Consider the following 11,240-nt stretch of genomic DNA (forward strand, 5'->3'; position numbering starts at 1 on the left):
AACTCTGTTAGGAAATTCTAAATTCAGGCCAAAAAGAGAATGAAATTGTTAAAATGCCTCAACAGAATTTGAATAAAATACTGGATTTCAAGTTACTGAAACATGAATACATAGAAATAGGGTAGCAAGTTGGGTCCTGTTTGCAAGAATGTCAAGTTCAAATGGACTAATTTGACAGTAACAGTACTTCACAGGTGACACACATTTCCAGGGACTTTTTCCCCCTCAGTAGGTGCTAGCAGAAGGTATGTTCAGTTGTTTTCCAATATAGATGGCTAGCCTCAAAGCCAAAACATAAGGAATGAAGAAAGATGGCATGAACACCTAAGAAACTCTGCTGAGAAAAAAAAAATCCCCCCTCTCTTCATGGCTCCACTTTTTTTCATGCTTAAAGACACAGAACGTTTGGGGTGCCTCAAGTGGAACTCTGGCGTGGAATGTTTTCAGGTCTACTGGACCAGTCAGATACCCACTCTACACTTTTCTTTAAAGCCTCGACTTCTTTCTCTCCTGCTGTGGCTTCCTCTCCTTCGTTAGCTTCCTCTCTAACTGAGAGCTGTGGTGCCCGCTGGTGTGCATGTCTGCATCAAACATCGTTTGTCCAGCTTCTTGTGGAGAAGAGCTGTCACAATGAGAAATGTCCCTTGAATCACCCTGTCCTGATTCATGTTGTGCATCCAGAAGGATCTTCTCCATGTGCCCATTGTGGATAGAGGATGAGGAAGGTACATGTTCTTGCCCTGTATGTTTCCCACTGCCATTGTCATTACCAATGCTTCTGTTCACCGGTAGCTTCACCCAGGATCTGTGGAGGCTGGCTGGTAGTGGCAAAGGCTGTTCGTTTTCTTCACAGTTACATTTGTTGTTTTACAGGGGTGGCAGCTGCACTACTAAATTAGTCGACATTGTTTGTTGGGGAGCTGTAGGAGCTACTGCTGCAGCAAGGCCATGTCTGGTTCTCCACGGCAGTACCATAGCTTTCTTAATTTTAAACCATATGCTGTTCCCTTGCTTTGTTCAGACAGCAACATCTTGGTGTAAGTTTTCACATGAGCACAATTAGTATTCTAGAGTTCCCATGCTTCTCAATGTTAGTCATAATTTATTTTGATCCACCTAGTCAGATACCTTTGCAAGGTCAATAAAGCACAAACATTCTTGTGGTGTTCTCTGCTTACAGCCAAGATCCATCTGACATCAGCAGTGACATCCTGGTGCCACGGCCTCTTCTAAATCCAGCTTGAACTTCTGTCAGTTCTCTGTCAATGTACTGTTCTAGCCTAGGAGGGATGAGGAGAGCAGAAATAGAAGGAATAGACAATGAACACGGCAAAGGACCAGGAAAAGGGAGGCTCAAGCTCAGAAGGATTGACAAAAGGATAATACAAGTATGGCATTTAGTAAATAAAGCAGGATATGTATAGCTGTGCAAAAGGGGAGGAGGAAAGGCAGAAGAGGTGGAAGATGGGGGAAGGGAGAGTAGGAATAGTCAAGATGCTCTGGGTGATTAATGGGACTGGGTGATGAATGGCATGGATCAACATTAATGAATTGTAGAAAACATAGTATGTATGAATGATTGTATGCAAGCCAGTAAAAAGTGGGAGGTGGCAGTTTTCTGAGTCTTGAGTACATCTAGTATCAGAATAGGGAGTTCTGTTGGCCTAGTGGCAAAGAATTGTACTGTCAACCCAAAGGTTCTCAGTTCAAATCCACCAGCTGCTTCAAGGGAGAAAGAAGGATGATCTCCTCCCATGTGATTTACGGCCTCTGAAAATCCACCAACAGGTCAGCTAGGATTAATTTCCAACTTGATGGTACATAACAACAACACTGTCAGGACAGAAGTGAAATAAAAGGGCACAACTGCCGTACATTTGAAGTTGGAGAAGCAGCGTTTGACTTCCACCACAGCTGTGCTCTCTGCAATTGTTAGTAGTTAACAAGACATTATAATATTGCTGTTTTTAGGTGAGCTTGAGTTGACTATGGTTCCTAGTGACCCTTTGAACGAAGGAGCTGAACCTTAGCCCATCCTGCACCTTCCTCAGTGTCTGATATGTTCGATCCCATTGTCGTTGTCACCATGTCAATCCATCTTTCTTTGACCCTCTTTGCCTTTCCCAGCACAATGTCTGAGGAAAATATGCCCAAAGTAAGTGAGAAAAGAAACTACCATCCTTGCCTTTAAGAAGCCCTCTGGTTGAACTTCCTTCAGTCAGGTCTGTTCATTCTTTTGGCAGTGCATGGTGTACTCAGTACTCTTACTCGATATCGCCATACAAGGACATCACTTCTTTTTTCCATCATTCTTATTCACTGTCCAACTTTCAGATGCATATGAAGCAGTTAAAAATATCATAGCTCATAGCTTGGATCAATCACACCTTATAGTGTTTAAACCAATATCCTTGTTGTTTGGAATTTTTAGGAGGTCCTTGACGTCCATTGGGAATTTCACCAGTACAACTCATCTTTTTAAAAAAAAATTGGTATTCTCATGGGTATATTGCACCAGAAAAGTCTGCAACCAGGGACCTCTCCAAATGATTGAAGAGTAATGATGTCAGTTTGTAACATTATTAAAGTGTGCCTGATTCTGGCCATGATAATTTTCAATCATTTGCTATGCTGCTGAGAGCTGGACTGTAAATAAAGCTGTCAGAAGAACTGATGTCTCTGAGCTGTGATGTCGTAGAATAGTACTAAGCATCCCATGGACTGTCAAAAGAACAAACAGGTAAGTCTTGGAAAAGGGACCTCTGGAGTGTTCCTTGGAGGCAAAAGTGGTGAAGCTTCATGTTGCTAAAAGAGGCTGTTCCTTGGAGAGGAATATCATACCTGGAGAAATGAAAGCTCAACAGAAAAGGAAGACCCTCAACCAGATGAATTGACACAGTGACTACAGCAGTGGTGTCAAGTATGTAAAAAATTGTGAGGATGGCACAGGATAAGACAGAGCTCACATCTGTTCATAGGCTCATGGTGGGTTATACTCAACTCAAAGGCCCCTCACAACAACATCAATAACCGTGCCAGGTGTTGATTATGAATCCAAGTAAAATTTAATTGTTGACAACTTCAGTCTTTCCTCTCTAACATGAAGCTGCCTATTGGTCCAGTTGTTGTTGTTGTTGTTGCTGCTGCTGCTGCTGCTATTATTGTTGGATGCTGGAGCAGACTCCCAAGGACAAGGACCTTCCTCCAGAACCACCAGAGATTGAAAGCCTTCCCTTAGAGCTGGTACCTGGGGTTCAGACATGAAGCTTCCAAACTGTGAGACTGTCAGCACTTTGTTGATCTGGGAACTTTATCTACATATTGCTGATGACTTTGTAGCTTGTATATCTGTATTCTTCTTTGTCATCGTTCTGATTAGTACAGCATTTGTCTGTCTGTTGGCTGTTATGGTAGGATACTGTGCTACTGGTATATCAAATGCCAGAGAGGTCACCCATGTGTCAAATGCCAGAGAGGTCATCATCACAGGCCACTGAAAACCCTATGAATAATAGAAGAACACAAATAGATGTAATATGGGTGGAGCCCAGATGGCAGATTGGTCCACTGATGAGATTTTTGTTTTGCTTGATGTCCAGATGTAACCTATCTTCTGCAGTAAGCACTTCAAGTATTCTTCACTTTCTGTAAGGGAGGTTGTCTGCATAACACGGGTTGTTTATTAGTCTTCCTTCTTTTCTGATGCCACATTCTTCTTCATATAGTCCAGTTTCTTCAATTATTTGTTCAGCATGCAGATTAAATAGGTGTGGAGGGGCGGTCCACGCGGGCGCCGCGGGAGACCGTGAACCCCCCCCTGGTTGCCGCGCCCTCAGGAGCCACCATGTTGGTAATACCCCCCTGGACTGAGCGAGGAGGAGGAGGCGCTGCAGAAGAAATTCAACAAACTCAAGAAAAAGAAAAAAGCACTGCTGGCTCTGAAGAAACAAAGTAGCAGCAGCACAGCCAGTCAAGGCGGAGTCAAACGCTCACTGAGCAACCTGTGGTGGACACAAGCTACGGCAACAGAACAGGCAAAAGCAGCTGGTGAAATCAGGAGCCATCAGTGCCATCAAGGCTGAGACCAAGAACTCAGGCTTCAAACGATCTCCAACCCTAGAGGGGAAATTAAAGGACCCCGAGAAGGGACCAGCTCCCACTTTCCAACCGTTCCAGAGGAGTGTCCAGACGATCTGCAGGAGTCATCCAGACATCCCCAGAGGAAGTCTCTGTATGAGAGCTTTGTGTTTTCCAGTGACCGACTTCGGGAACTGGAGCCAGATGGGAAAGAGTCAGAAGGTCCAGGGGCTGGTGATGGCCCCCCTCGGAGCTTTGACTGGGGCTATGAAGATCGTGGTGGTGCCCGCTCCTCAGCCTCCCCTCCCCGAAGTCGCAGCCGGGACCGCAGTAGAGAGCGAAACTGGCGATCGAGAGCGGGATCAGGATCGGGACAGGGACAGGGACCGAGAGCGGGACCAGGAGCGAGAGTGAGACCGAGACCGAGAGGACCCTTTCCGCAGGTCAGACTCATTCCCTGAACGCCGGGCCCCTCGGAAGGGAAATACTCACTATGTGTACGGAGAAGACATGACACTTACCCTTCTCCGTGGGGCCTTTTCTCCCTTTGGGAACATTATTGACCTCTCCATGGACCCACCCAGAAACTGTGCCTTCATCACCTATGAAAAGATGGAGTCAGCAGACCAGGCTGTTGCTGAGCTTAATGGGACCCAAGTGGAATCAGTACAGCTCAAAGTCAACATTGCCCACAAACAGCCCATGCTGGACGCTGCCACTGGAAAGTCTGTCTGGGGCTTCCTCGCTGTTCAGAAGAGCCCAAAGGGTTGCCACCGGGACAAGAGGACCCAAATTGTCTACAATGATGACAGCTACAAAGAGAACCTTGTGGATGACTTCTAGGAAGTGGAGCTGAATTTCCTGTGCCTCACATGCCCCCAGTGCTGGTCTCAGTAAAACACTGAGGTGGAAGTGCAAAAAAATAGGTATGGAGGAAGGATTCAAGCCTGGTGCACAGCTTTTCTGATCTAATACCATGCAGGGTTCCCTTGTTCTCCTCAGATTTCTGTTTCTTGGTATATGAATAGCTTCTACATGTGCACAATTAAGTGTGGAATTCTCTCTTTTCTCAATGTTAGCCTTAGTCTGAATTCAGCTTGAATCTGACAGTTCCATATCAATGTACTGTTCCAGTTGTTTTTAATAATATTCAGCAGGATTTTTACTTGCATATGATGTTCAATAATTTCAACAATCTATTGGATCACTTTTTTGGGCAAGGGGAAATATCTCTTCCAGTCAGTTACAAAGTACCCTGGAAAGCTGCATGTGAAAGTTGGACAATGAATAAAGGAGACAGAAGAATTGAAGTCTTTGAATTGTGGTGTTAGAGAAAGGTATTGAATTTGCCATGTAATGCCAAAAGGGCAAATTTGTCTTGGAGAAAGTGCAACTGGGTCCTTAGAGGCAAGGATGATAAAACTTCATCGCACATACTTTCAGCATATTGTCAGGAGTTTTCAGTCCTTGGAATAAGACATCACACTGGGAAAGATGAAGGGTCAGAGAAGAAGATGGGTTGGCACAGCAGTGGCACCGGTGGCCTTGAGCATGGCAGAGATTGTGAGGATTGCACAGCACAGGGCTAGGTTTCCATCTCTTGTTCGTACAGTAGCTGTGGTCACAGTCTACTGGATGTTGTTGTTGTTTAGTACCATTGAGTCAGAACCGTCCCATAGCTGACCCTCCAGTGGGTTTTCAGAGGCAGGTAATTGCACTGGAAGAGACTGCCCATCCTCCTGCCATCAACTGGATATCACCTACCAATGACAGAAAAGAAGTCAGTGGTTACTAGGAATTCTGGCAGGATAGTGCTGTCCTAAATCTTTATTGTAGTAATGGATACAAAACTGTCTGCACATGTCAAAACTTGACTGTTAATGTATGTAAAAATTCTTTCATAAAATGACATGAAAAAATCAGTACACACAGAGACAACTGAAATCATTTTAAACTTGTGTGTTTGAAATATTTTTATCCTATACATAGTTACTGCATTAAAAATTAGAGAAATTTGAAAAATTTCATGAAGGAAAAATTATTTCATGAAGGAAAAAAGATTAAGTTTGAAACTTAACCCAATTCAACTTCTCACCAATGGATTAGATTTCAGTTTTGGTTTTAGGCACCACCAAGTCAACCACAATTCATAGCAACACTGTGAACAGCAGACCACAGCTTTGCTTTATCCTTCTATCCTGTGCCTTTCTCATGATCTCTGTCATGTTCAGCTGAATTGTTGCAGTCACTGTGTCAACCCGTCTCATTGAGAATTGTCTTCTCTTTCACGGACCCTCTGTTTTTCCAAGCAATATAACTGTAGATTTTGACATCACTAAAGACAGAAATAGTGAATTAGAAGATAGACCTGAAAGAAATTATATAAATGTTAAAAAAAGATAAATGTAACCTTAAAATAAATTCTAAGAGCTATTGGCAATAGAATGAGGAAGTCTACTGATATCTCTCTTGAGTCAGGAAAAGAGCTGTGGTGTTGGAGAAGAGTACTGAATACCCCATGGACTGCCAAAAGAAAAAACAGAACATTTGTTCTTAGAGAAAGTACAGCCAGAATGCTCCTTGGAGGCAAGGATGGTGAAGCTTCATCTCACATACTTTGCACATGTTGTTGGGAAAAGCTATTCCTTGGTAAGGGACATTATACTTGGAAAGGTGAGGGTCAGCAAAAGAGAGGAAGACCCTCAACAAGATAGATGGATGTGATGACAATGGGCTCTAGAATGTCAGAGATGATGCGTATGGCACGTGATAGGACGGGGTTCAGAGAGGTTGTCTATAAGGTCACTTAGAGTTCACAAGGCCCAGGTGAGACTATGGACCACACAACAGGGAGACATTGAGGGGTCCAGATGCCCAGCATCCACTACCGGGAGCCATGAATGGGTCAGGATGCCCAGTACCCACAACAGGGAGCCATGGAGGGGTCAAGATGCCCAACACCGTGCATCTCACACCCATGATACTACTTTCACCACCTCTTGCTCACTTTGAGTCCAGGAATGGGCCTTAGAAATTGAACACCTCCCTTTGCAGGGCCCATGAGCCCTATTCTGTCCCTTCTGTGCTCCCAGACCCATCTTCTCTGAGAAGAACTGTGAGCCAGGCTGTGGGGTGATCTTATTAAATTAAAATTAGAAAATATGACCTGCAAGTGCTATAATGGGAGCTCTTGCCCCACACAGAGGCTTAGAATAAAGCCTATGAATAGGAACAGAGGGGAAGTTCCAGAGGACCCAGAGAGGCTCCTCTCTGCACTCTGACCAGTCACTCTGACCAGTAGCCTAGGTGAGTAGCAGGTGAGGGCCCTGAGACTGAGCTCTACAATGTGGGGTCAACAGCTCTCCCTGGCCCCCAGTAGCTCCCAGGTGAGCTGTGTGCAGAGGATCAACCCCTAGAAGAAGTGGGGCACACCACAACAAGATAAACAATCCAATTGAAAAATGGGCACAGGATATGAACAGACAAGTACTTCACCATAGAAGACATTCAGATGGCCAACAAGCACATGAAGAAATGTTCAAACTCCTTAGCTCTAAGAGCAATGCAAATCAAAACAATTATGAGGTATCATCTCACCCCATTCAGAATAGCAAAATTTAACAGAACAGCAAGCAACAAATGCTGGCGAGGTTGTGGAGAAACTGGAACCCTTATTCACTGTTGGTGGAAGTATAAAATCGTGCACCCACTATGGAAGGAGGTATGGTGCTTTCTCAAAAAGTTGCAAATAGAAATAACATTTAACCCAGCATTTCCACTACTGGGAATATACCCCAAAGAGACCATAACTGACATCCAAGCAGATTTATGCACACCCATGTTTATCATGGCTTTGTTCACAATAGCAAAGAGTTGGAAACAACCGACATGCCCATCAACAAACGAATGGATAGAGAAAATGTGGTATATTCACACAATGGAATACTACACTGCACTGAAAAACAAGGAACTCATGCAATATTATTCAAAATGGCTGACCCTGGAGGGCATTATGCTGAGTGAAATAGCTCAGTCACAAAGGGACAAATACTGCGTAGTGCCACTATGTAAAACAGGACTGACCTCAAGGTTGGGGGGAGACTGAGAAAGATGTGATAAATAATGTATACTGCATTGAAACAGATGAGAGAGAGAACTGTTTAAAAGGGATATGTGATTAGGCATTTTTGTCGTGACAGGAGTCCAGAATAAAGGATGCATAGTGGAGTGGACCTGGGGGTCGGGGGGGAATTGTAAAACAATTGGGGAACTTGTCTTTTACTTTTCAAAGAGAAGAGTGTACTGGAAGGGGAGGGGTGTACAGGAAGAAAAGTGCAACAATGAATGAAAATCCATAGTCTGTAAATTTTCATTAAAATTAATTTAAAAAATGATTTTTTAAAAAAAAGGAGTAGGGCAGAAGCTGCACTGCCCCACCCACTCATACCCTTCCCTTCCAGACCCCAAGAACGTCACAGAGACCAGCTTCACAGAGGCTGAGGAAGAGGCCGAGATCCATCTGGGAGAGGTGAGGAGGCCTGACTACCCCTGAAACTGTGCTGACCACATCATGGGGCCCACATCCTTCCGATGCCAGCCCATTCACACCCTCCCCTCCCCAGGCCAAATGAGACTGCCTTCTTGGCCCCTGGGAAGCTTGTACCTCCATGGGCAGAAACTAAGCAGATCCAGTTCCTTCCCAGGGACAGGAGGAAGAGTGGGGGAGCTACCAAGGCTGACACCTCCTGCATAGAGTGTGAGACAAAGGATTGGGGTGGAGGTGGCAGGCTGTTCTGTTTCCCCTCTTAACTAGGCCCAGTGGCCAACCAAGGGGCATATCACACTGGTCAGTGGAAGAGCCTCTAATAAGTGTATGTCTCCTCATGCAGGAAGCAGAAGGTGAAATTGGTCCATTCAGCTCCATCAAAGTGCCTATCACCTTCACCCCAGTAACCCCAGGAGAGGTCCAAGTCAAGTTCAAGGTTGTCTTTAAAACTCCTCAGTGCCCGACGGTAAGTACTCCTGGTCTTTTTCACACCAGTTCTCCACCACGTGAGCCTCCTCTCCCTGGAGAGCAACCCCGCTCTGTCCTCTGGCTTACACAGCCAGAGTAGGCTCTCATCACACACAAAAACGAGTCCTTGTTCCTGGCTTGTTGGTGATACAGATGGTCGGTGCAAAAACCAATACCTAGAAAGACACGCATGCACATTGCCCATGTATGCATGATGCACACGTACCTACAGATATGCAGACACGTATGCATAGATCCTGTGTACATATACTTACATAAATATATATATATATGTTTACTCATGCTTCATATCACATATTTCACACATGTTGTTAAGAGACGCCATTGCCTGGAAAGGGACATCATGCACGGAAAGGTGGAGGGTCAGCAAAGGAGAGGAAGACCCTCAACGAGATGGACTGATGCAGTGTCTGCAGCACTGGACTCCAGTGTGCTGGAAACGATAAGGCTGCAGGATAGGACAGAGTTCAAGTCTATTGTTCAGGGGGTCACTGCGAGTTGTACTCAGTTCAACAACACTTAATAATTACAATGGGAAAATCCAGCCATTTCATACAGCTCAAAAATCGATATATCTTATACCATTTCTGCTGCTTTGCTTTTTTGTATCTTCCCGTATTCTCTCCTTTAATCTTCTTGTTTTCAGTGAATTTTTACTTACTCCATTTTTTGTCGTTGTTATTTTGGAAATTCCACTTTTCCATTCCACTGCCAGCTCCCTCCGCATTCCTATTCTCACACGCAGACATGACATTGTGCTTCTTAGGTGGAAAGAGAAGGATCTTGCCCCACACATGGTCCCCTAGCAGAGCACCTCGCTGACACGTCCTTGTTCTTAGCTGTGAGTTGACCCTGACTCGTGGTGACAGCAGAATGAAACCTTGCCTGTCCCTGACCAGTGTCATGGTCACTGGTATGTCTGAGTCCATCATTGTGGCGACAACACCCATCTAACATCATTCCAAGCTTTCCCTCTTTTTCACGACTCTCTGCTTTTCCACATTGTTGTTGGTTTTAGGAGCCGTCGACTCTTAGCAACCATGTGTAGAGCAGAATGAGACCCTGCCTGATCCTGCACCATCCTCCCCACCACTGTTTTGTCCTGGTCGCTGTATCAGTCTATTTTATTGAGAGTCTTCCTCTCCTTCACTGACCCTCTGCTTTTCCAAGAATGATGTTCTGTTCAAGGTCTGGTCCCTCCTGATAACATGCCCACCGTAAGACATCTTCTCATCATCTTCGCTTCCAAGGAACACCTGGGCTACACTTCTTTCAAAACCTTTTTCTTTCTTCTTTTGGCAGTTGATGGTTCATTCAACATTCTTCACCAACACAACAATTAAAAAAATGCCAATTCTTCTTTGGTCTTCCTTATTCATTGTTCATCTGTCCAATGTAGTTGTTGTTGTTGTTGGGTGCCAGTAAGTCAAGTTCAACCCATAGCAACCCTGTGAACAATAGATCTGAACGCTGTCCTATCCTGTACCATCCTCACAATCTCTGACACACGCAGTCACTGTCAATCGACCTGGTGCAGGATCTTCCTCTCTTTCACCATCCCTCAGCCTTTCCAAGCATGATCTCCCAAGGAATAGCCTCTCCTAGCAAAATGCCCAGAACTGTGAGACAAAGCTTGATCACCTTTATCTTCAGGGAGCTCTCTGACTGCTCCTTCTCCAAGACATATTTGTGTGTTCTTTTGACAGTTCATGTGATATTGAATACTCATCTCCAACACTACAACTCAAAGTAATCAATTCTTCTGTTGTCCTTATTCATTGTCCAGTTCTCAGCAGAATACCAAGTAACTGAAAAGACCGTAGCTTGAGCACACCTTAGTCCTCAAACTGACGTCATTATGCCTCAGTAATTTGGAGAGGTCCCTGACTGCAGACTTGCCCAATGCAATCAGTCTTCTGATGTTCTGCCTGTTAGTACCTAGTGTATTGATTGTGGATCCAAGTAAGATAAAGAGATAAAGTAATTGACAGTTTGAAATCTTTTCTCTATTATGATATTGCCTGTTGGTCCAGTGGTGAGAATTTTTGTTTCTTGATGTTGAGATGCACTTCAGAGACATTGATCCCAACATAAGGAACTACCATCAGCTGATGTGTTTGGAATCACA

At 44.5% G+C, this 11,240-nt stretch overlaps 3 pseudogenes; 2 read left to right on the forward strand and 1 right to left on the reverse strand.

Moving 5' to 3' along the window:
* Positions 1-11,240, forward strand: part of LOC102845956 — a 99,503-nt pseudogene that overhangs the window by 59,552 nt on the left and 28,711 nt on the right.
* On the reverse strand, positions 226-906 carry LOC102856015 (annotated as a pseudogene).
* Positions 3,261-4,920, forward strand: LOC102851386 (annotated as a pseudogene).

Source organism: Elephantulus edwardii, unplaced genomic scaffold (assembly GCF_000299155.1).
Source record: "Elephantulus edwardii isolate Elephantulus edwardi_28Jun2011 unplaced genomic scaffold, EleEdw1.0 scaffold00045, whole genome shotgun sequence".
In the NCBI taxonomy this organism is placed as follows: Eukaryota; Metazoa; Chordata; class Mammalia; order Macroscelidea; family Macroscelididae; genus Elephantulus; species Elephantulus edwardii.